The sequence below is a fragment of the Panulirus ornatus genome, chromosome 29 (assembly GCF_036320965.1).
Source record: "Panulirus ornatus isolate Po-2019 chromosome 29, ASM3632096v1, whole genome shotgun sequence".
Taxonomy (NCBI): Eukaryota; Metazoa; Arthropoda; class Malacostraca; order Decapoda; family Palinuridae; genus Panulirus; species Panulirus ornatus.
The window spans coordinates 5,502,465-5,528,864 of record NC_092252.1 but is presented as its reverse complement, the minus strand read 5'-3'; the positions used below and the strand labels follow the sequence as shown (position 1 = coordinate 5,528,864).

General features: G+C 45.9%; 1 long non-coding RNA gene across 2 annotated transcripts in view; it reads left to right on the top strand.

Annotated features, from left to right (window-relative positions):
* LOC139758037 (uncharacterized) overlaps nt 1-26,400 on the top strand; it is a 218,930-nt gene that overhangs the window by 7,933 nt on the left and 184,597 nt on the right. For both annotated transcript variants that reach the window (XR_011714752.1, XR_011714751.1), the window contains exon 3: nt 1,557-1,667. This is a non-coding gene — a long non-coding RNA (uncharacterized lncRNA). The remainder of the gene's footprint in view (nt 1-1,556; nt 1,668-26,400) is intronic.

The window sequence follows — 26,400 nt, the reverse complement described above, 5'->3', positions numbered from 1 at the left end:
GTGTTGATGGTCTGTGTCGGACAATGGGGTCGGAGGATAATGGGGTCGGAACAGTGAGTCCAGCCTGGTGACGGGACGGAAATGAGATAAACGACCCATGTTTAGTGTTGTTCTCTCGCTGCTGCTGCTGCTGCTGCTGCTGTGGGTGATTCACACTCACAGAAAACGATAGATTGGTATGGTATACTTATGCAGTGAGCCTCTATTCATGCTAATGGTATCGTATTTTCGTGATTAATGACGATATTAAACTGTGCGGGATAAAATGGTGTATGTTGTGGCGTTTGAGGTGATGGCTGGGGTGTCGCTTGACAGGTGCCCTGGCTGTGGCAATCCCCTTATCATGCTCTCAGCAAGCAGCGAGTTTTATTTTACTGTTGTTTCACCTATTGTGCACGTATCGTACTTGTCAGATTAGAAACCACATATTTTCTTTGATGCATTTAGAAATAGAATTCATTTGAAACTTGACTCATAAAATAATAATGATGATGATGATAATAAATGCATCTTTAGTACCAGTGCGAATTTTATGTTGCTCTTTGTTGCTCTTTGCTTTCATAGCAACAGAATGTTCGTATTTCACTGATCACTGGAGTCAATACTTGGACAGCACTGGCACAAGCCTTGCTATATGAATGGAGATTGGATGGTGATGCAGTGTTGGTTGTTTTGAAATGATCGATGTACGGGATATAAGAATTTGTATTTTCTACCCGTTAACTTTTTAATCGAAACGTTATTGTCCAGGTCGATGACTTTTAAATGAATTTTTATCTTATCTCTGTACCTAATGGAGACCCTTAGATTTTGTTATATTTGGTTTAAAACAACGAGCCATTTGAAGGTGTGGTTTTTCTATGGTCAGTGTGTGTAATTTGTAGTGTATGTGGCGGGAGGTTTACGGTCGTGGAGTATGTGTGCGGTGCGTGTTAAGATGTAAAAGGTTGGGCATTGATGCGGTGTAGAAAAATTCTTGTCAAACAAGGTCGCTGAACTCTGGAGTAAGGTGCCCGGTAGCGTGTGGATGTCAGGACGGTAGAGCCATCCTAGGGTACACTAAATTATTACTGAATTATCATTTTGGTAAGTTATTACTTTTGAGAAGTGAACAAAGATTCTCATTCTTCTTTGACAGGTAACCTATTACATGCCGTTAGGACTTTTTTCCTCTCTCATATGTATATATATATATATATATATATATATATATATATATATATATATATATATATATATATATATATACGGATGTAATGTTTATGTGTACATTATAAAGCATTTTTAGAATAGCAGGAAAAATTCGTAGGTTCTCTCTGAATACTTTGATTTACAGAAAACGGAATGGATTGATGGTAAACTTTAGTAGGATATTCCTTAACCATGGCACTATTATTTTGTTTATCGGTAGCTCTAAGATTTATTTATACGAATGTCAAATAAGGAAAACAGACAGAGTTCAGCCACTCTGTACTTTAGATGAAGAGAAAAAGATTTTTAGAATAATAGATAAATGATAATGCAAGAATTAATAGCAATTTCTCTGACGCTTTCAGACATACATGACAGTCCTTTTCTGAGGGAGAGCCACCCTGCCTAGACTCCATTATTTTACTCTTAAATACAGCCTGCCAGATAGTCACCTGCTGAACACCTAGGCAAAAGAGGTACGTGTCACTGTTATTGATTTCATGTCGTTGTATTCCATATTCTGAGCGTTTGTGGTATTTTTGTGTCCTTGTAGAATTACCTGAGTGCTATCGTCTAGCTGTTTAATGGAAGTGCAGTTATGTGTAATGATTATTGATTGCTTTATTTCAACGTAGATATCAAGGGAGTCGGTATGTGATGCCTGATATCTTTGATGAGCCTTGATAGGTAAGTCCCGGGTTCGATCCTGGCTGTTGGAGGTTTGTCTGTTCTATGAAGGTGCGCATTTCTACGCACTATGTTCGTATATATATATATATATATATATATATATATATATATATATATATATATATATATATATATATATATATATAAATATATATATATATATATATATATATATATATATATATATAATATTGGGATGAAAGGTTTTGGAAAAATCTCGCCCTATTTCTAGATTTTTTTCTCTTACGTGGACGTATGTATCCCAGTATGATTTTTATTTCATATGTATTCTTGACGTTACCATCACTTTACCTCGTTATATGCCCTGGGGAGATACGAGCTTAGATTACAGATGGTAATTAATGTACTGTAATTAGGGAACCGCCTGAGTTAGGCATCTTGCTGGACATTGACGAACTTGTCTTCCAATATGATACGAATTTCAGTCAAATCACATTTTATGTAATATAGCACAGGAAAGGCTAACTTTATTACCTCATGTATAGCAAGTATAGCAAGAATATGGAGTGATTTCGTATTTGAAAGGTTAGCTTATATAATTGCCTTTAATCGACCGAACATTAGGAATTTAATAAATGTGCAGAATGTGTTGCTGTTTAATGACACATTTGTAATTACACTGAAATACCTCCGCTTCGGACTCTCGGAGTATCCACTGGCCAGTGGTATGCTTTGACGTGCAGCGTTCACTTGGGAACCCTTTGATCGAACAGTCATATTCAGGTCCACGTCTCCCAAGACTCGCCCAGCTTGGAAGGGCCGGCCGTGCTCCTGCCTCGCGCGCGCGCGTCCATGCGCGTGCTGGGCGATAGCGGGCTGCGCGTCCGGTAAATTTTAAACGGGTCACCACTAGACCATGCACGCTGTTCTGTTATGCCGCCGTTGGCGTGGTTCAGTTTTTTTTTCTCTCTCTGCTTATCTAAATGCGAGTAATACACAGTGTTGTGTGCAGTTATGTGATTTATTTCATATTTTTTATAATGAATTAATGCAGTCATTTTTTTTTTTCATCAAGGAAACAGCTAATAGGATTGTATAATGGAGAATGAAGGGAGAGGGTGATGGGGAGGAGGGTGTGGAGACTGGGGAGAATGGTTTATGTATGGCTGTGTTAGGGAGACGTAAGTGCTGATAGAACCGTGAATAGTAAGGTAGCCTAGCTTTACCAAGAACTGTTCAAGAGGTAGAGGACTAATATAATATCATACATTCTTGTAAAATAAATGGATGGTGAATGACGGCGAATGTGCGCATCAGCAATAAATCCAGAGAAAGGTGTCGAAATTAGTTACCGAAATTGTTACACCGCCTGATGTTACGTGTTTTCAATAACGTATAAAGTTACATTATTGGCTTATAATTGTTTCGAAATACTGTTAAAAAAAAGTTGTGGCGTGATAACATTCATTGTAATGTTGCAGTATTTTAGTAAGGTATTTATGAAGACTTTTTTTTTTTTTCAATTGGGGGCAAATTAGACTTAAAGAAGAGTAGGTGAAATTTGATGTGTATTTGCCTTCAAGTGTTCGTTGTCCTTAACCCTCGCAACAGAATTATGCGAGCAAGGCTCCCCGTTTAAGATCATGGTCTACCAGGCTGTTTTGTCCTGTAGGTTTCCGTGGAATACACGTTTTGTTACTTTTTTTTTTTAGTTTGGTCTACTTAATGGGAAATTAAACGAAGTCAAGATGCCTTTGCTTGACGTTCGTTATATCCTCTTAGTTGTGGCAAGGCGAAGCACACGCTCCCCTTGACCTTGATATTGTTTTCTCCTCAAATTTCCGGGAGTGTTTCTGCTTTGGTGTGGATTGAATATATATACACACACACACGCACCTCCCTGTCTGTCATTCCAGCAAGGAATTATTTATGTGAGCAGATTAGGGGGGGTGGGATTACAACTGGCAATATTTTCCCCATTTTCAGATATGCGTCACCTGTCTGTGCCGTAAGTATTTTAGGTGTAGTGAGCTTCTAGCTTACCCCCCCCCCCCATTGGTTCATATAGTTTGGTGAATCGTTACGGGTGGGAGAGAGAGAGAGAGAGAGAGAGAGAGAGAGAGAGAGAGAGAGAGAGAGAGAGAGAGAGAGAGAGAGAGAGACTTGGCTGTATATGTTGGTCGAGAGAATGAGCTTTACTGAATGTTATCATATGGATCTGTTTCCTTTGATTTAGGGGTTCTCTGTATCTTCCCAGGCGGCTGCTCTGTTGTGACAATTCCTGGGTCGTATTGCGCAGATATTCGGGCGGTGACCCACCGCCCGAATATTTAAATCTTTGACGCGTTTCTCCCGTGTTAGGTTCACTGTTATGTGCTCAGTGTGTGAAATTGATTTCTTCATTTTCTTCCTCACTGTCGAGAGGTGAAACTCCTCCGCGCTGGACATAGTGTCGTTTTATAAGGCGTAAGGGGACCAACCCGGTTGCTATCTCTTTTGCCAAGTGTTGTCAGTCGCGTAGACTCGTCGTTACTTATCCTGGCATCAGCGGTAAGTGAAGGTGTGTTGCCACAGCGTCAAAGACATGAAAGATGAAGAACAGGAGGGGAAGTCAGCCTTAGTATCATGGCCTATAGAGAGCTCTTAAAGACTCGAGCAATTACACTTCGTACCGTTAAAAAAAAAGGTTATTATTAGCTAGCTGTTAGCTCATTCGCTCACAATCCCGCTGCTTGTACCTACAGGAGGAAGAAGGACATCAATTGGCGTAATATATTGAATTGTTTGAAAAGTGGTCTTGAAGAGAACATACAGAAAATTGGGTGTGGGCGTTTTACATTAAGTCTCGCGCAATATTAGATGATGAATCTCTCTCTCTCTCTCTCTCTCTCTCTCTCTCTCTCTCTCTCTCTCTCTCTCTCTCTCTCTCTCTCTCTCTCTCTCCCTGTGTCCTTACCATTCGCCCTAAGGAATTAGCGGAGACGTGGCTTCTAGAGAAGCCTTGCCTCCTCATGATATCCCCTCAGCTTCCTCATCTGGAACCATAGATCAGCTGATCCACGGACGAAGGAGGTGTACAACACACACACACACACACACACACACACACACACACACACACACACACTGGGGGTATGTACATGTCAACAGTACCAATGTTAATTAAGGTATTTTGCCGATGACTTCTTCCCTCCGATACCCTTCCACTGTGTTTATTAAGGTGTCCTGTGGACCTCCTCTCTCCCCGATACTCTTCCACTGTGTATCAGACGAAGCTGGGAGCAATAATCTTGGTCGCGTGGGGAAGTGAATGAAGGTCTAGTTCAAATTAACTGGGCCTTCTCAGACTCCAATAAGACCCCAGGGGTTCGGGAAATGTCACAGCGATGACGTTTATTACTGCGAACACCGGTAGCCTAGGGAGGAGGCCGGGGTCCGACCCTACACACACACACACACACACACACACACACACACACACACACACACACACAGGAACCATAAAAGATCGAAATAAAACGGAATTTTTCAGCGGGACTTCAAGGTAGGACACTCTTCCCAGATCCACCCCCCCAGCAGCACAGAGGTCCGACTTTACACACACACACGCACCAAACTCCACAAATTTCTCGGCGACGCCGTAAAGCTGTCGGGACTGCACGCCGACAGAACCCGGGTCATAGCCGCCCCCCGAACTCCCCCGGACTTGGCCAATATCCCTCTCCCCCCCCCAGAGTCACACACGCCCCAGAGACCCCCTGAGAATCTTCGCTGCTGTGAAGTGTGTGTATATATATATATATATATATATATATATATATATATATATATATATATATATATATATATATATATATATATATATCAGTTTGCTCAACACCGTAAACTATTTGGTTGATATTTTGCTAGGGATTGTAGAGTTATTACCTCGGGTGTAGAAAGTAGGGAGGATGAGGGAGACAGGCGGAAGGTAAGAAGAAGAAGAAGAAGAAGGAAGGGAAAAGAATTAGATATTGTGAGATGATGAGAGATATGGAGGTATGGTGCGGAGAAAGAGAGAGAGAGAGAGAGAGAGAGAGAGAGAGAGAGAGAGAGAGAGAGAGAGAGAGAGAGAGATGGAGGAGGTGGAGGAGCTGCCAGTGGCAGAGAGGTGGATTAAGACGTCCAGAAATCGAACAGTGGCTGCCATTTATTCATCCACCTTGTCTGTCCACCTCACACCATTTTCCTCGCTTCCGTCTCACACACCAGCTCTCTCTCTCTCTCTCTCTCTCTCTCTCTCTCTCTCTCTCTCTCTCTCTCTCTCTCTCTCTCTCTCCTTGATTGTGTAGACTTGGTTGATGACGAGGATGGTGAACATTTCTTTGAAAGACGTAGGGGGCCAGAACATCCGGAGGACGTAGAATGAACATAAGCAAGAGACACGCGAGAAAAAGATGACAGTAAATGCCCTCGCAGCACGTAAGGACGGACGAAGTGGAATGAACAGGCAGAGAGGACGCGATAGATACAGGTAGAATGCATAAGTATATATACGCGAGTATGGTATCGTAATATCAATGACCCTGACCTTCCTTATTCCAGGAAGATTTGTTGATGAAAGACAGTCACTCCCAGGACGTACACAAGGAAGGAGGGGAACGAGAAACGATTCGATTTGGCAGGTCAGCCAATGTACTGTCCCGAAAGATTTCGACTTCATACAACGAAGTGTTTCCCAGTAGAAGCCAAGATATATTTTATAGATCTAACGTTCAAGTTATTCGTCAAATGCTGACAGTGAAGAGAAGCCTGAAAGCGGAGAGGGGTTAGGGGAGAAAGGACGCTGTATTGTGATGTTTGGCTGCTGTGGTGTGAGTTGTGAGGGAGCGAGTGAAGCGTCTCGGATCAGTCATGCTGCGATTCGAACTCCGATTCGCGCGCCTTAATCGACCATGGAAATGGTGGTACGGTGAAGTGAAGCAGTTACGAACATGGAATAGGGTTCTTTACCAGAAGTTAGAATACTTAATGAAGAATATATATATATATATATATATATATATATATATATATATATCGTGTGATGGCTGGATTTATTAAACACTTTCCCGGTTGGCGAGAATATGAGAGTTGCAATGTGGAGGCTCACGGCCGTCAGACACTGACAGGGAAAAATATAGGGATGACGCGGCGTCAAGGGAAAAAAATGGAAAGAGTCGAAGTTTTTAGAAACGTCTTTTATTTCTTTACTCTCCCCCCCCTCGCCCCCCCCCCCGCCCCCATTTTTCTCTCTCCCGCTTTCATCACAGATGTGTGGGTGTGCCGCAGGGGGGAGGTAACTGGCTGGTCTGTGTCCCGACAGCCTTTAAGTAACTGAAATGGTTCCTTGTGGTCAGTATGGCATGCGTCTTTTGGTCGTATAGCCCATAGCTTGCGTGTCATTCTCTCTCTCTCTCTCTCTCTCTCTCTCTCTCTCTCTCTCTCTCTCTCTCTCTCTCGTCCTGCTTCTTCACCGCAACATCTCCGTCGTACACAGGTCCTTCCTTCCTACTCGCCAGCCTATTCTCACGGCAAAATATCGTCTCCTAGGTACTTGTATGTAGTAAAGGGGGAGGGGTGGATATCAGATAAAATTAATTACATTACAACCGAGAGAGAGAGAGAGAGAGAGAGAGAGAGAGAGAGAGAGAGAGAGAGAGAGAGAGAGGAGATATACCCTCCTCTCTCTCTCTCTCACGGGAAAAAAATTAAAGTAATGATGAGGGTCACATTACCCGCCCGGGCCGTGTAAACATTAATAAGGTCACTACAAAGGGGCCTCTAATGGAATGACGTAATCAAAGACATCATTACCGAAATATGTGTCGTTAGAACAAGAGGAAAATTTTTCCCCGGTACGACCTCGTAAAGGTGGCCATTATTATATTGTATTTCTGAAATGTATAAATGTAAAAAAGAAAAATATCTCCCGAAATTAAAGTTTATTGTAAAAGAAAAAATACCTCCAAATTAATAGACGACAATGGTCCAGAAGTTTTCCATTTTTAAATCGTAAAAATCATTCATTTTCATCAAAGAAATATCGTCTTGGCGTCTTGTTACTAGAGAGAGAGAGGCAGGAAAATGTAAGATTTCGGGGCAGTATGAATATATATTTTTTTTTGACCCTCCCACCTTTACGAGGGAAAGGCGGACAAAGAGCGAGATCAGAGGTGAAAATTGGCCGGGCGCGGAGGCGACAGATGCTGTTGCATTTATATACAACCATTACCGCGCGCAGAAAGCATTTACATGGCAGTTTAAAATGCTTGGAGGTCCTTTTTTTTATTTGTATTTATTTTTTTTTTTTATGTTTTACCCGCGCTGGACTAATTGTGACGAGTGATGGTGAGTGAGACTGAAGAAGAGAGAAAAGAAAGGGAGAGATTAGATAGGTAGAGAGACAGACAGACGGACGGACGGATAAAGAGAACGGGAGAGTTGGAAGAAAACGGAAGTCCAACCAGAAGAAAATTTCGACAGACGCCCCCAGTTCGTCATGAACTATATATTTTTATACACACCTTTTACGATCGTATGGCACACAATTATACCGGCCTCGCCTGGTGCTTTAAAGCACTCTCTCTCTCTCTCTCTCTCTCTCTCTCTCTCTCTCTCTCTCTCTCTCTCTCTCTCTCTCTCTCCGTGACCCCAGGGGTAGGGTAGGGTGGGTGGGTCAAGAGACTTTGGGGCGAGAGACTTAAAGGTCTCTTGTCTCGCTGCATCCCGTGAATATTACATTAATGGAAAGTCGCCGTTCATCACTGTCGCCTCTTGAAGGAAGGCCACCCCCTCCCCCCCACCCCCAACCCCCCACAGACGGGAAAAGTTGCCGTGGGGGAAACTTTTGGCAGTTACGGCGGAGTTTGGGGTTTACTGTCCGTCACGCAGGGCTTGGGTGGGTTGCCGGTGGTGGGGGGAGGATGATGGAGGTTCCTACAGTCACTCTTCTAGGCTGGGGGGTTTGGGTGGAGGGGGGGGTGGTGGACGGTCCTACAGTCACTCAGGGGCTGGGGTGGGGAATGGTGGGCACTGGTTGTGGGGTTAACAGTCAAGAAGACGTGGGGTTAGAGGGAGGAGGTAGAGCGTTCTACAGTGTGTGAAGGTCAGAGAGAGAGAGAGAGAGAGAGAGAGAGAGAGAGAGAGAGAGAGAGAGAGAGAGCTCTTGACCCAGGGCAGGAGTCGCCGAGAAGTGTAAAATCATAGGCTATAATGCTGTGTGTGTGTGTGTGTGTGTGTGTGTGTGTGTGTGTGTGTGTGTGTGTACAGACTGCAGGCTGGCCATGTGGGTAGTTGTATTATTGTCACGCACTGGTTGTGTAAGTTTTATACATCAGTTGTATTTGTAATACGTAGCTATATAACTATAATGCAGCGGTTGCACCCTTACCATACAGTAGTTGTATTAGGAGTATACAGTTGTATGCGTCGTGTGCGGCGGTTGTAGGGTCGCTGCAGTATGCAACACGTGCAAAAAAAAAAGGGTCGTATGCAGTCGTTTCGTAGGACGCGTCGAAACCCAGAATGAAGACAATGGAGATAATGTATATGAATTACATAGGTAACACCGTGCACGTAAATGGTCTCGTAAGAATGTGTAGATAACTCCTGTAATCCATATTTTTTTTTTGGCTTTAATCTCATCTTTACGTATCACTTCCTCTCTCTCTCTCTCTCTCTCTCTCTCTCTCTCTCTCTCTCTCTCTCTCTCTCTCTCTCTCTCTCTCTCTCCACACGTACCGCGCCCGCCATACTGTGACCTTTGAAAGAAGTGTTTTCTTGCCTTGGTTGTTTTGGAAGCGTAAGTCCTGTGGAGATAACCTGGCGTGGGCGAGTGCGTTCCAGCGGTGTTTTTATTTTTTTTTTTTTACCTCCCAAGCTTTGAGCAGCGCCCGCGCTCTCCTGGCGAGGGACCCCAGCTTTCCCCGCCCGACGCTACGCTTACTTCTGGCTTAGAAAAAAAAAAAAAAACAGAGCGCTGGTTCGTCGCTTAGGAAGAGGAGGTGGTGGGTGGGGGAGGAGGAGGAGGAGGAAGGTAGAGGGTGAGGAGGGTGGTGTAGTAAAGGGGGTTAAGGGAGGATAGTGGTAAAGAGTGAGACGGAAACGGGAAGGTAAATGGGAAGGAAGGGTGTGAGAGAAAACGTGGGTAGAAAACGGCTTCCGAGAAGAAAAAAAAAAAAAAGTTAATAGAAAATGGCTGTTGAGAAACACTGACTACGAAGGAAATGGAACGTCGTCCTCTTTTTGTTTATAGTGGCGTGTGTGTGTGTGTGTGTGTGTGTGTGTGTGTGTGTCCCCGCGCGTGAGGCTGGCTGGGAGTGGCACTGCATCCAATAAATCCCCCGAGAATATCAAAGTGGTGACCTGTGGTGGCGGTGTTGCGGTTTCTTCTTCACTCGCCACGCGTTAACTTAGGCCGAGGGCGCGGGGGTTTGGGGTGGACAGAAAAAGGATCAGGGGGGGGTCGGTCGCGCGCGCGCGCGCGCGACCCCCGAGACTGGCAGGGTATGAATTATTAAAAAGAACTCCTGAAGGAGGAGGAGGAGGAGGAGGAAGGTGGTGATGGTGGTGGTGGCGGGTCTGCAGGCGGGCCAGAAGATAAGACACCAGCGAACTGTTCTTTCAAGACCTCCTTAAAGTTTGGTTATTTGTAATATATATATATATATATATATATATATATATATATATATATATATATATATATATATATATATATATATATTGGATTACGTAAGTGTTGGGTAGTCACATCTATGTCTCTCATCGTCGCCGGAAAATCTACTGATCCGGCAGTGTTCACGTGAGGCAAGAGACCACACGCCTGACTTACCGGCAGTGTCGCGAGGTAGACTCGTTCTGGCTCCGGCGCGTCGTGCCCCTGTGGTGTTGGTTGGTCAGGAGGGTGAGGTGCATGTGGGGAGGCTGCGTGTGTGGAGGGAGTGCTGCTGGCTGCTGTGTGGGAGGGTGTGGTGCGGTGGAGGGACTGCTGCTGCTGGTGCTGCGTGTGGGAGAGATGGAGGCCCTCCCTCCAGAGCGAGAGAGAAGAATTGGCCATACGGAGGGAGATGCCGTCACCCCCCCCCCCCCAGAGCTTTTCATTCTAACTTGTGGCTTCGTTATGGGCCGCTCTGCCCCCCTCCCCCCCCTCCCCCAGCCTACCTCCACCCCCCCCTCCACCTACAGTCTTTCATCATCCATAGCCCACCTATTCTATAGCCCACCTATAGCCCACCCCTCCTCATATCTCCCTCATCCTCATTCTCTCATTGTTCCAGCCTCAGTTTCTTACTCTCCCTCCCTATCCCCCTCACCCCAACCTTCATTCCTCTCCTGATTGCCTTTTACGGTTTTAACTACTTTTTTAATCCTTCGTTTTGTGTATGTGGTTAATTACCTGTTTGTCTTGTACAGGAAGGGAAATTTACACTCGTGGGGCCCCATCTGTATATGTGTTTATGTGTGTGTGTATGTGTTTGTGTAAGAGCGCGACCCCTGGCCAAAATATTTTCGTTTCAGCCCTCATAACTGGCCAGTTTATGAGTCTTCTGACACAGTGATCCACAAGCGCTAACGACCCGTCACTCTGGTTCAGGAAACGGGTTCCCCAGTGAGGTATGTTCATTGTCCACCAGGGTTGGTGAGATCGACTCCATACAGGTGGTCACTGTTCACCAGGAATGGTGGGGTTAACACCATACAGCTGTTCACACGTCACGAGGAAAAGGTGGGGTCGACTCCATACAGGTGTTCGCTTTTCTCCAGGACTGGTGGGGTCAACACCATACAGCTGTTCACAGGTCACGATGAATAGTGGGGTCGACTCCATACGGCCGTTCACACCCGCCAGACCCGCTCCTCAATTTCTGCTGTAGTTGATGTAGATCTGACCACATCAGAGCGTTGTATGTCGTATTTCCACCAGGTACTCCACTATTTCAGTCGAGCGATACGTCAATGTAATGAACTATACCGAAGTGGAATTTCTACCGGTTCGGCTGTGAACGTATGTCGTGTAGCCTATTTAGCCAATTGGTCTGTGGTGTTGAGAGACCAGTTCTCGTATTGACGGATGATGGAGGGAAAATATCGATATAGTTACGTTGATGATTTGAGGGTGGAACCACATGACAGATGGCGCTGAACGTTGGTACTTTAACCCAGCGTTGTTTCAGTGAATTTTGAACCACTGAGGGAAATGATGTAAGTTTGATTGATCATAGCTGTTAAACTTCTTAGCCCTCTACAGCGTATGATGATAATAGATTTAGTTCAAAGGGTTTTGATTTCAGGATACATAACGAAAATTGCTGTGGGAGTGGGAATGGAAATAGCCTTTGCCTTTTTTGAAAAAAAGTGGTGGACACAGAGCGTGTGGTGTGATGGTCTCCGCTGCGCACATCCCGGACTGCCAAATTTTCAGCTAATGAGAAGGTTGTTAAGCCGGCCGGCAGCGGGGGATCGTTATGGCCATTTATGCAGTCGGTGCAATAGTAGCCATTCCACATTAACCACCAGTCGCCTCCGGTATTGTTAAAACTACCAGGAGTGTGTTCCTGAGTGGTGATTGGTTAGTTCCTTCATAAGTGCCTTGGTTAAGATCAAGTCATGATTGCCAGACGTAAAGCCGTCAGTCCCTTCTTCTGATGTACAGAATACAAGAGTTTAAAGACCTCGTTCAAGCGTTACTGTCTACAGTAGTTACGCCATCCATTATGTCGACAAGAGAAAATGGATTTTATAATCTCCTCACACCGTTTTTTTTTTCAAAGTGTAACGCATGCGCAGAGAGCGATAGCGGAGAGACTTTCAAAATAAAGTGTTTAAATGTTGTCCAGATAAAGAGTAAATATCGACCCTCTGCTCTAATGGAGAATCGCTGTCGCCCAATCCAGTTATCCTAATCAGCTTCAGCGTAAAAGCTCAGCGGGTGACGTGAGGGTGGTACACACACACACACACACACACACACATCGGGTGTGTGTGTGTGTGTGTCGATATGTATGACTGAATCATGCGGGCTTGAGTGACGGTGTATGTGTGTGTGTGTGTGTGTGAGCATTGGGTAAGATTCTCAATGATGGCTGAAGACGCAGGCAATGGTGTTGGTATGATACGACCCTTGGGGGTAGGAGAGCACGACCCTCGGGTAGTGAGGCAAGACCCACCCTTTCGAGGAAGGAGGAGGAGGAGGAGGAGGAGGAGGTCGTGCCACTGTGCTGAAGGGGGTGTCGTAACCCCCTCGCCTCCGTCTCGCTCGCGGGTTTAAATCATCAACAACCCTGGCCGGAGAGCGGAGGTCAGGCGGCGTCAAAGCACCTGCTGGCTTCTTCCTACTAATTTCACCCTAATGTCCTGAAGTTTGGGAATTCGGAACAAAAATGCTAATTGGATGGACCCGGTGATAAATGCAGACCACCCCACCCCCACCCTCATTCCCTTCCTCCCTCGATCTCCCCCACACCACAGACCCCGGCCTCACCCAGGGCGCCCGTGGGTGGGAGATGGGAAGCCCCCAGGCCAGACCCCCAAAGGGGACTGTGCGAGGAACCATTGTCTCACGACGGAAGCCTCCCGTGGTAATGTGCCACAGGCCTTTGACAGACGACGTAGTCTCCCATGGTAATGTGCCAGAGACCTGTGTCATAGAGTGCAGTCTCCCATGGTAATGTGCCAGAGACCTGTGTCATAGAGTGCAGTCTCCCATGGTAATGTGCCAGAGACCTGTGTCATAGAGTGCAGTCTCCCATGGTAATGTGCCAGAGACCTGTGTCATAGAGTGCAGTCTCCCATGGTAATGTGCCAGAGACCTGTGTCATAGAGTGCAGTCTCCCATGGTAATGTGCCAGAGACCTGTGTCATAGAGTGCAGTCTCCCATGGTAATGTGCCAGAGACCTGTGTCATAGAGTGCAGTCTCCCATGGTAATGTGCCAGAGACCTGTGTCATAGAGTGCAGTCTCCCATGGTAATGTGCCAGAGACCTGTGTCATAGAGTGCAGTCTCCCATGGTAATGTGCCAGAGACCTGTGTCATAGAGTGCAGTCTCCCATGGTAATGTGCCAGAGACCTGTGTCATAGAGTGCAGTCTCCCATGGTAATGTGCCAGAGACCTGTGTCATAGAGTGCAGTCTCCCATGGTAATGTGCCAGAGACCTGTGTCATAGAGTGCAGTCTCCCATGGTAATGTGCCAGAGACCTGTGTCATAGAGTGCAGTCTCCCAGGGTAATGTGCCAAGAACAACTGTAAGACATTGCTGGTCTCCCATGCTAATGTGCGGGAGGCGCCCCCCCCCCCTCCATCACACCAACTGATTGAACATTAAAAGAAGGTATTAACCCACAAATATTTTCCCCTGGTCTTGATTTTACTCCCAGGAAGGACGAGAGCCACACTGCTGGCTTGCTTGCTCGCTGTGTTCGATATTTCTCCACCACGCAGCCCCTTTCTCTCCCAGTGCGAGGTAGGATGATGATGATGATGGTGGTTGACCGTGGCGTGAGGTAGATTGTTGGAGGTGATAGGTGGAGCTGTGAGAGTGTAGGGGAGGGTTAAGGCACACACACACACACACACACACACACACACACACACACACACACACACACACACACACAAACACACACACACTACTATACCGTGGTATGACGGTTAGCGTTGCTGACCATGATTCACCACGGATCTACCCACCTGGGTTCGAATCCTGGGATGGGAAGTACCTGGCTGAGGCTGGTGTGTGTGTGCGTGTGTGTGTGTGTGTGTGTGTGTGTGTGTGTGTGTGTGTGTGTGTGACCTCCATTCCCCATTATGTCTCTTTCCCTTACGTGTCTTCCTCTCCCTTCCTCCTCCAGTCTGTCTCCCTTTCCTTTGTATGTTGTCTGCTTCCTCCTTGAGGTCTGAGATCATATCCCCATCAAGTATCAACGTAGTATGTATGATGTCTACGTATTCCCGTTCATTCGAGAGAGTTTGATGTCCTCACTTTGTTCAGTAATTTGCAATTGTCACGCATTATTTTTTAATATTGTTTTTCAGCGTAGCAAGTAAGCAGTTTTAAAGACGCTATTTTAGGATTTTTCCATTTAACTGCTGGTTTCGTAAATACCGTTTGCTGAAATAGTAAGCTGACTTTAAAGTTAATCACTCTGTTGTTCATAAATTTCAGAATCTGGAAAAAGTAAAAAAGAATGTTTATCTTCCCCACAGTTTCTTCGGTGTTGCAAAAAAAAAAAAAAAAAAAGAAATATCCGTTTTCTTTCACCATCTGTGAAAAGAAAAAGTAAATCCTGTGTTTCCCATTTTTGTTTTTGGACCAGACACACTCATGCAAGAATCTAATGCATATTTTTCAAGGGTTTGTGCGTTTGTTGGCTACTGTTCCACAGCCGACCCGCAGCACGCGTAGAGGACCCGGTATTTTCTTTTTTTTTTTGGATGTAGGTACTTCAAAATCTGGGCATGGTCGTGAGCTACAACCCATTGATTATGAAGCCATTTTATGGTCGCCAAAGGTCACCACTTTTTTTTTTGAAAGCCTTGTAGATTAGACTCGGTTCATTCCCTTCGTTACGTAGGGGTAACTTACGTAGGGGTAACTTACGTAGGGGTAACATAGGACCCTTGATTTTACCCTGGAGGAACCTGATGATCAAAGGCAGGATCTAAGGGTGACTTAAAAGGCCAACGAAGGCCATTTTCGGGAGTGATATATAAACATTTTTTTTTTTCCTTTATAAAAGCCCCCTTTTACCGATGTAGCGCCAGGTACCTCAGATTGTAAAAGAGTAAAATGAAACACACTCGTATAGGTTTGGTTCCTGGTTGCGTCAGTCGATGATTTCCAGTCTACCTAGCTGTTCATCCTCCCCTAGGGTTTGGTCGATGAAAGTTTGTGGTCATTCTTAAATTAAGTTTTACTTAACAAATCTACGGGCGCGCCAGTCCATGTCTCACTTACATAACCAAACGTCCTTGAACTGACTGACCCACATTCGTATAACTTTTAAAAAGGCTGTTGACGTACGTGATTAGCATGTGATAAGCGAAATAAGAAAGAATGGGATGATAATACCCGTTATGTATGGAGACTTATGAAGTATTAAGGGGAAGCGAAGGATCTCCTTGGGCGACTTATAAGACCTCCTCTAGCGAGTTAAAAGACCCTCCTCTGGCATTGTATAAGACCACCCCTCGGACATGGTATAATAACTCCCTCCTCTGGCGAGTTATAAGACCCCACCCCCCTTCGGGTGTGTTATAAGACCGCTCTCATGTTAATTATAAGACTCTTCTCCCACAGACGATCCACAAGACCCCCCCCCCTTCTCCTCCTCCTCCTCCCCAACATGAAGCTTATGAAAAACCCCCTACAGGCGAGAAGACCTTCCCCAAACCCGCCTCCCTCCGTCCCGACCCCACCCTGTATATGTATATCTTAGGACACGCCGCCCCCCCCTCCCTACCATCCCCCCCCCCCCACCCCGCTCATAACTGTCGCATCTCGCTATACAAAGGAAGTACGTCGTCCGGTCTCCCTCCCACTCACCCTCCCTTCCCCTCTCCTCTCTCTCCTCCTCTCTCTCTCTCTCTCTCTCTCTCTCTCTCTCTCTCTCTCTCTCTCTCTCTCTCTCTCTCTCTCTCTCTTCCGACCCCTCACGCCATCTTCCATATTCTCCCCCTTCTTGGAAACCTACCTCATAAACTGTAGTGATTAGACCCCCTCTCCCTCCGCTACAGTGTCCATTCCTCGCTGGCACATTGCTCCTGCTGGGGTTCTCCTGAATATGTGTGTGACGCCGCCTTTGGCTGGCCCGTTACCGTTCCAGAGAGGGTGAGGCTGGTGGAGGTCTGCTTTTCCAGGAGGTCGCCAATTACAGTGTAATGCTGGATGTTGTTAGGAGTTCCAGGGAAAGGGGGCCCGAGGAGGGTACATGACCCCCAGGTAAACTCATGGGGGTTTACGGTAGGAAGGGACGGTTGGGGGGGGGGGCCTTTCACACGTACCTGGGGTAAACTTGTGTGAGTTTCCCATAAGATGGTGGGTGGGTGAGTCTCACTTTCACCCGAGGCGAACTTTACTTTCTTGTGTGAGTTTACAATAGCGAGTGACATGGGGTGGGGTACACTCACCTCCACTTGAGGTAAACCAGTGCCGGTTTACGGAGACGCGATTTTCCCAGGTGACTGGACTTAAACTCCCCCCCCCCTGTCTTGCCCCCACCCGAACGAAACCTTGTTATACGCTACTTTTGAAAAGTATTAAGTTTGAACATTACTTTCCCCCCCCAAAAGTATTAAGTCTGGCTGCAAGTTGGGAGCCGCTACCTGTACTGGGGGGGGGGGGGGGCACCCGGATGAATGATCCCTCGACACAAAGATACATCAAGTATTTACCAGAAGGCCAGAGCAGTTTGTTCAAGGGTCGTTGGCCTGGGCAGTTTGTTGAAGGGTCGTCGGCCCGGAATTATGCCCTGAAGAACTTCACCAGGTGGCGTTTTTAAATGATGGAACTCCTTGTTTTCTCTCTCCCAAAGTACTTCGCATTTGGAACGTGTTTTTTTTTTTTTCTTTTAGAATTACGATTAATTACACTTTTCGTAGGATTTGATTAAAAGTTTTTGTGATTGTGTTGTGTCAGTGGAGTTGTTCCCACCGTTTTGTTAGTGGAGTTTTCCCACCGTTTTATGTCAGTGGAGTTTTTCCCATTTGTTTTGTGTCAGTGGAGTTTTTTCCCACCGTTTTGTGCCAGTGGAGTTTTCCCACCGTTTTGTGCCAGTGGAGTTTACCATATGTTGGACCACAGGATTATTTTTCCTCTCTTGTTGAGACTCGAAAGTTGAACCTTCCTTAAAGCTGTTTGTGTTCTGGCTTTTAGAAAGATGAGGAGGAGGAGGAGGAGGAGGAGGAGGAGGAGGAGGATGAGTGGGAGGATGAGTAGGAGGAGGTGGAGGTGGAGAGGGTCGAACTCTCTACACCGGGGTTGCATGAGTATCGTTATGATTGCCCTCCTGTGCGCCACAGGTCACGTAGCGGAAAGGTGGATGTGGTACAGACGGTGGTACAGCGATCGCGGTGCACAGATCGTGGGTACATGCACGTCTGGTTAAACAGGCCTCGGTACAGTCCATCCTGTGACAGCCCATACCGGTACGCAGACCATGGGTACAGTGGTACGCAGACCGTGGGCACAGCGGTACACAGACCGTAGTTACAGTGGTACACAGACCGTGATAGAAGAAGACAGTGCGGTACACGTATTGTGGTTCGAAACAGACCGTGGTACACAGACCATAGGTACAGTGGTACACAGACCATAGGTACAAGTGGCACAGACACCGCGATAGAAGACACAGCAGTACACATATTATGGTACGAAACAGACTGTGGTACCACGGACCGTGGGATACGGCAAAGACCGACCACGGTGCTCGTGAGTCCTGTGACATAGATGCCACAGTCTGCCCTCTCCCTCCTCCTCTCCTCCCCACATCAAATACATCAGGTACACGGGTGAAAAATCTCATAGAAAAGAGAGACTTAAGTTTCCCCTTTGAGCGTCTGCCGCTGAGAGACATAAAAGAATATGTTGTAGTGTTGGGTCCTCTGCTGTATGCAGCCCGAGTTCTTATTGGCTGTATAGAGACGTACACCCCTTCCCCCCCCTCCCCCCTTTCTGTGTGGGGGTGTGGGTGTGGGAAGGCATTCTCTTCACCCCCCCCCCCCCCCATTGTCCGTGGTACTATCTCTCCCCAATATGTCTCTCTCTCTCTCTCTCTCTCTCTCTCTCTCTCTCTCTCTCTCTCTCTCTCTCTCTCTCTCTCTCTCTCTCTCTCTCTCTACGTATTTGTCTCCCCGTTTTTCCGCAGCCTGACTCCCCCTCCCTCCCCCTTTGCTTAATAGTCGTAGTTCTGGCACAGTATCCTCCCCTGTCTCCTCTCCTCCCCTCCTCTCTTCCCCTTAGTCCTCCGTTTTCGTCCCCCTGTGTTCTCTCCCCTTCTCCTCCTCCCCCACCCCCTTTTCTCCTCCCCACCCGTGAGTGTCCGTGTCATCAGCCACACCCGCCCCCACCCCCGCACCAGTTAACCTCCCCTACCCTAACCCCTCTCACCCTCCTCGCCCGTGACATCAAGTAATCTCCCCCCTCCCCACTCCTCTCCCCTTCCCCCCCACCCCCCTCGCGCAGGTAATAAGGCCTTAACATCATTGCTCTTCGATTTTCGCTTCCTTTAGATTTCCCAGTGGACGGCTTGGCTCAGGCCCGAGCACAGGGTGAACATCGCCCCTGGGGCCAGCCAGCCAGACACCCCCACAACACACCACCCCTCTTCCTCCTCCTCCTCCTGCTGGTGGTGGTGCAGACGGAGACGTAATGACTATTGCTCGTGCGCCTTCATAGTGGGTGGAGGAGGGTGGGAGGGGGAGGATGGGTGGACGAGGGGGAGGGGAGAAAAAATGAGGTAAACCTAATTATTAATTTTCCTTTTACGTATATTTTTCATTGATTCTCTGCATTCCTCATCGTTTTTCTGCATTCCTGAGTGCCTCTGTGCATTCCTAATTGCATTTTGTGCATTCCTGATTGTTTCTCTACATTCCTATTGGCTTACGTACATTCCCAACTGCTTCTTGAAATTGTGAAACACGTGGCCATGTTTCTAGGTGTCACTGTTTCAGTTTCCTGTGTTGGAATTTGTGAAGAGAAACGTGGAATGCAACTTAGTGACTGTGTTTCACTTTGCTGTGCTGAAACTTACGAAGGTAAACATGGATTCGAATATACGACTATGTTTCTTAGTCTCCGCGTTTCACGTTGCTGTGTTGAAACTGAAATGTTCCGAAGTCTCTCAGTTTCACTTTGCCTGTTGAATCTACAACATCGTGTTTCTGTGTATTTGCGTTTCACCCTGTTGAGACTGGAGCACCTACCGTTTCTGTCTTAGCGTTTCACCCTGCTGTTTTGAAACTAGCACACACACGAAGTCATGTTTCATAGTCTTAGCGTTTCATACTGCTGTGATGAAACTGGCACACGCAAAGTCATGTTTCATAGTCTTAGCGTTTCACACTGCTTGAAACTAGAACGCCCGGACATGTTTCCCTGAGTCACTTTTCTTTTTATTTATATATTTCTTTATTTAATTACTTCGCTGAGACTTGTGAATTATTAAGAAATCCCCCCACCCACCCACATAAGTTGTGGCGACCTGGCCTGACAGCACAAGTAATGAGATAATAATGAGATGCTGTCGTTGTTAATGTGTGTGTGAGGGAGGAATGAGGGTGTGAGGGGGTCGAGCACGAGTGTGAGGTTTGGGAGGGAAGGGGCGAGGGTGTGGAGGATGAAGGAGACAGAGAGAGAGAGAGAGAGAGAGAGAGAGAGAGAGAGAGAGAGAGAGAGAGAATAATTGTCAGTAGTGAGATTCAAAAGGGAGTTTGTGGAGATAAATTACACCTTGTTCTGCCCTGCTTAAGACATAATGAATATGCAAATGAGAAACGCTCCTCACCGCACGCACACACACACACACACACACACACACACACACACACACACACACACACACACACACACACACCAGCCCAGTCTTATTAATAACTTTCCCTACAGTTTAACGTGCTGCATACTGATATATTTCCGTGGCTGCAAATATATCAGATTAGCTTCAGAATACATTAGCATAAAGACGAAGGCTTGTCCTGGTTATTATTACACACGTCTGAGGTCGTAGTGAAAATTGGTACGAGTAATGTTGATTTGTAGTGAAAATTGGTACGATAGTGAAAAATGGGTACGTGGAATTCAGCAAAGAGTAGTAAATTTGGGGGGTTGAATATATATTTTTTTTCACTTAGTATATCATTTTCTTTCTCTCTTTTGTTTTTGTTGATAGTAAAGGTCACGTGGATTATTATATACATGTACAGTAGTGATCACTGAGGTGTGTTGTTCATCTTGATCATGAGATTAATCTCTCTCTCTCTCTCTCTCTCACTCTCTCTCTCTCTCTCTCTCTCTCTCTCTCTCTCTCTCTCTCTCTCTCTCTCAACAAACAATGACCATTATAGAGTCAAAAGCTTGTGTGATATTTGGATGTTCCTAAGTACGTTTCTCCCCCCCCCCCCCACTCTGTTGTGATATATTGACCCTGACCGTTGCCGGGCGGGTCATTACGAACCAGCCTTTAAATGAGCAGGTAGTCTGATAATTAGCTCTTTAATGAAGTAGACATTGTTAGCTAACCCATCGCGATCCAGCCTTCAATAAGAGAATGAACCAGTTATTATGAACCAAGCCTTGAATAAACGAACTATTTGTGGACTGGTCCTCGAATGAACCTTATTATGAAGCAGTTCTTGAATGAACCCCATTATGAAGCAGTTCTTATATAAACCCCATTATGAAGCAGTTCTTAAATGAACCTCATTATGAAGCTGTTCTTAATTGAACCCCATTATGAAGCAGTTCTTATATAAACCCCATTATGAAGCAGTTCTTAAATGAACCTCATTATGAAGCTGTTCTTAATTGAACCCCATTATGAAGCAGTAATGATAAACCCCAACGCAATGAACCCCATTATGAAGCAGTTCTAAAATGAACCAATAATGACAAAACCAGTCCCGAAATGAACTTCCCGGCGATGATGTAATGCTAAAACCGAACCGGTCGTTACGAATCAGGCGTCAGGTGAACCAGTCATCGCGAACCGGTCCTGTAATTCACATAATCAGTCATTATATAATCGTCCCACGATAATGACTTACCCACCCCCACCCACCCACCACCCGCTGCTGTAACAAAAGTTCTACCGTACCCTTGGTGTGCGTGAGTTAAGGGGACACCCTTTAAATATGGCGATAAGCCTGTGAGCCAAACACACCCCCTCCCTCCCCTGTATATATATAAATACGAGAGCCTGTAGTGAATTGGTTCTAAATAACGGCATTCGGGTATATCCGGACGCGAGAGGTGTGTGTGAGGTGGGGTGTGGGAGGAGGGAAAGAGAAGCAGACCAGCTTTTTCTTTTGTCATGTAGATGATGTGGGTGTGTTGGGCAGACCCCGGGGCTGGTGAGAAAAGGAGGGGAGGAAGGGAACCGTAGCCTCCCTTACGTGTCGAGTAGAAGGCTTCATCAGCGAGCCCGGGGTGTGGGATGGGGTGGGGTGGAGGAGGACTGTAGACTTCTTCATTAGCAAAGGGAAAGGCTTCATCAGCACGGGGCTTGTAGGTGAATGGTAGACTTCGACACACACCGAGTGTGAGGAAGATGAGGCGGGGTAGGCATCTACACCAGCTGTGAGGGAGAGGTGATAGGCCTCCTCACCCTCTGGAAGGGCGAGGTGATAGGCTTCAACACCAGCTGGTGGGGGAGAGGTGACAGGCTTCTACGCCAGCTGCGAAGGAGACTGTAGACCCATACAACAACTCGTTGAGGAACAGTGGTAGGTATGTACACCAGTAGGAGGACAGTGGATCACGAGGGGAAATAATCAGTGTTGTGGACCAAATATGAGAAGGATTCTGGGCCTCACCCGGTGTGGGGGAAGGTAAAGTGTTCGTACATCAGGAGTGTGAGGGGGTGTGAGGTTCTCTTGTACGCTGAACATGCCAGAGATGCCACGTTTCTAAACACAGTATGAAGGAAAGGCTAAAGAGATCTGTCAGCATGAAGCATCATGGGTGTATGAGCCTATACGAGCCCCAGTGCCGATCAGAGAACTAGATAGAAGCAGAAGTGTGAAGCTAGAGACCCACTGAAAACATAAGTGTGAAGCTAGAGACCCACTGAAAACGTAAGTGTGAAGCTAGAGACCCACTGAAAACGTAAGTGTGAAGCTAGAGACCCACTGAAAACATAAGTGTGAAGCTAGAGACCCACTGAAAGCATAAGTGTGAAGCTAGATGCCCACTGAAGGCATAAGTATGAAGCTAGATGCCCACTGAAAGACGTGTAACTAGAGACCCACTGAAAGCATAAGTGTGAAGCTAGAGACCCACTGAAAGCATGAGTGTGAAGCTAGAGACCCACTGAGAGCATGAGTGTGAAACTAGAGACCCAAAGAAAGCATAAGTGTGAAGCCAGAGACCCAGTGGAAGCATAAGTGTGAGGTTAGAGACCCCAGTGAGAACTTTCAGTATGAGTCAGGAGAACGATGTGAATTGCAGCACTGAAGCGGCAGCGAGGTATTAAACTCACCCCGGGAATGAGCGGAGGCCTATTTTGAACTTAATCTATGCACCATAATGTAAATAATGGACCCGCACCGTGAAATGATAATAGGCCTATTTCAAACTCATACGTAAAACTTATAGCCAATATGAACCTCCCTCTCCCTCCCCCCTCAGCATGAATTGATAGGCCTATTTCAAACGCGAATATGAACCGTAAAACCAAGTATGAGACAGCGGGGTGAGACAGTGTGTCACTGGTGTGAGTAATGAGGTCAGTATATGAGGAGCCATCGCCCGGAAATAGGGTCGCATTACCTCATGCGAAGCGGGTCAGTACTTACGAAGAAGAGTATATATGTGTGTGTATATATATATATATATATATATATATATATATATATATATATATATATATATATATATATATATATATGATGCAAGAGGCCATTGTGAAGCCCTAACACGAAGCAAGAGGCCAATGTGAAGCCGTAACACGAAGCAAGAGACCATCGCCAAGCCCTAATATGATGCAAGAGGCCATCGCCAAGCCCTAATATGATGCAAGAGGCCTATGTGAAGCCCTGATATGAAGCAAGAGGCCATCGCCAAGCCCTAATATGATGCAAGAGGCCATTGTCAGAGCCCTAATATGAAATAAGGGTCGGCGGAAGGAGGGTGGGAGGAAGCGTGGTGGGTGCCGGGCTTGTGGCCGTCATCAGTATGCGGCCAGTGTGCTCAAACCCCCCACCCCACCCGCAGCACCCCACAGAGGCCAGACCTCCCATCACAAGGTGAGCGCATCTGAATTAGCCCCACAGCTTGAGGGGAATTCTTTAGCGATGCTGCCATTTGAAACACACCCTCCCTCCTCCCTCCCTTCTGCCTCTCTCTCTCTCTCCTTCCCTCCCTTCCTTTTGAGACCCCCTTGTGTGGGACGCATATACTTAGTAAAACCTCTTCATGTCTCAGAGTGGTGGGGGGCCGTGTCCCCTGGTTTGAGAAAGGAGATGAGAGAGATCGTGAGATTGTCTGTCTGTCTGTCTTTGTCTGTCTGTGAGTTCAAAGTCCAATTGAGGGGGTGAGGTCCATCAAGTTTTGTATGTGTGTGTGTGTGTGTGTGTGTGTGTGTGTGTGTGTGTGTGTGTGTGTGTGTGTGTTCGAGTTCAAAGTCCGTCAGCATTTATAATGTATGGCGTCAGAGGTCGTGTTTTATTGGTGGTGAGGAGGGTGGAGGGGTGGTCAAGGGGTCAAGGGGTAAAGTTCATTATGTTTTGTATGTTGTTTTTGTTATTTTTTGTATGTTTATTTTTTTGTTTTTGTTTCCATTTGTGAGGTTTGAACGTCAGAATTCCTCTGGGTCACGCATCATGAGTTTTGTTGTATACGGTGAGGTAAAGGTCATCTGGTTTGTAAAGAGTTCAAAGGTCACCATGTACGTCAGTGAGTTCAGAGTTCACCAGGTCTGTGTGTGTGTGTAAGGTCAGTGTTCAAGCACAATGTAAAAACTGATGAGATTTATGTATTTTTTTGTGTTTGTGTGTGTGTGTGTTTGTTTGTGTGAGAGGCCAGAATTTATGAGGTCTGTTTATAGGACGAGTTTATATATGGGTCAAGGGGGTTTTACCAAATTCATGAGGGGGGGATTAGTCCATGGTTTCATGAGGGGGTGTACAGGATACATGTCATAAAAGGGGGGGATGGTTGGGTATGGCTCATGGAGGAATGAGGGGGGAGAGGGGGGGTGGTCTAGAAAACAGGCCATAGGGGTGGTTGGTTTATGGTTCATTAAGCAACTAACTCAGATCAGAGACACCGACTCCCGCCCATAAAAACCAGATGGTAAAATATGAACAAATAAAAAGAAAAAAGAAAGAATAAATTTTTTATCTAGTATTTTGTTCCATCAGAATTTTTAATTTCCAGACCCCTGCACTGTGAAATATTATTCCCCTGTAAATATTTGGGAATTCAATTTACTGATTGAAGAATTAGCGGTTATGCCCTTCGTGCTGTGGTCTCTGCCGTTCGTGGCTGTGTTTGGACGCTGCGCGCGTCCATATGTATGTCTGTTGATTACGTATGTATGTATGTATGTATGTATGTATGTATGTATGTATGTATGCATGTATGTATGTATCATAGGCGTGTTTATATGCGTATGTCTTTGAATACGTGTCCTTTGCCTTTGCTTGTGCACAGTGTGTGTGTATATATATATATATATATATATATATATATATATATATATATATATATATATATATATATATATATGGTATTATGCATATGCAGGGCATATCGATTTTGACTAAAGCCTTCTGTTAAATTATTAAGATAGCCTTGGCATCTACGTCATACCTTGTTCAGTAATGGATAACACACACACACACACACACACACACACACACACACACCACCCTGGCCTACTCACTCATAAGAGGAGGACAAATATTTGTGCACCTCCCTGATGAGTTAGAGACGTCTGGGGCCAATAGCTTGTGATCATAGATTACTTAGGGGCTTGGTGGAGGGGTTGGGGGTTAGGGGGGTTAAGGAGGGCAGAAAGCGTGGGAGGGGATGGTGGTGAAGTGTGGAGGCTTAGGGCTGAAAGTAAGGGTATATATATATATATATATATATATATATATATATATATATATATATATATATATATATATATATTATTTATTTTATTATTTATTATTATTATTATTATTATTATTAGTATTATTATTATTATTATTATTATTATTATTATTATTCTTTATTGTGTTCATTATATGATGTATTTATTTATATAATTAAACGTATCCGAAGGCTTGCAGTATACTGAGGCAACAGACTCAATTTATATCGATCCCGCCGTATCCATGTGGTGGATTCTTCAACTACACACAGTATATAGTTTTCTTGGCGCTGCTTACGTAACACGGACGATGCATTTAGGGTCAGCCTGTCGTATTTAGAGGGCGTCATGAGGCGAGGTCAAGGATCGTTAATTCTTAACTCGGCGGCTGGGGAAAAAAAAAGGACATTAAGGTGGGTTTTTCATTAGCTTTCTGAGCAACGACGGTACGAACCTTCGAGCAGCACGACGGTTCGAGCTATGACCGAGCCTTGAGCACGACGGTACGACCCTTGAGCACGACCGGACGACCCTTGAAGACGACGGGACGACCCTTGAACGCGACCGGACGACCCTTGAAGACGACGGGACGACCCTTGAATGCGACGGGACGACCCTTGAGCACGACGGGACGACCCCTTATGCAAGTTAGCACTACCATTCCATTTCCTGGTGCCTAGACCTCTCGATGGGGGAAAAAAGTGGCCTTACGAATGGCAGAAATTGGAGGGGAAAAAAAA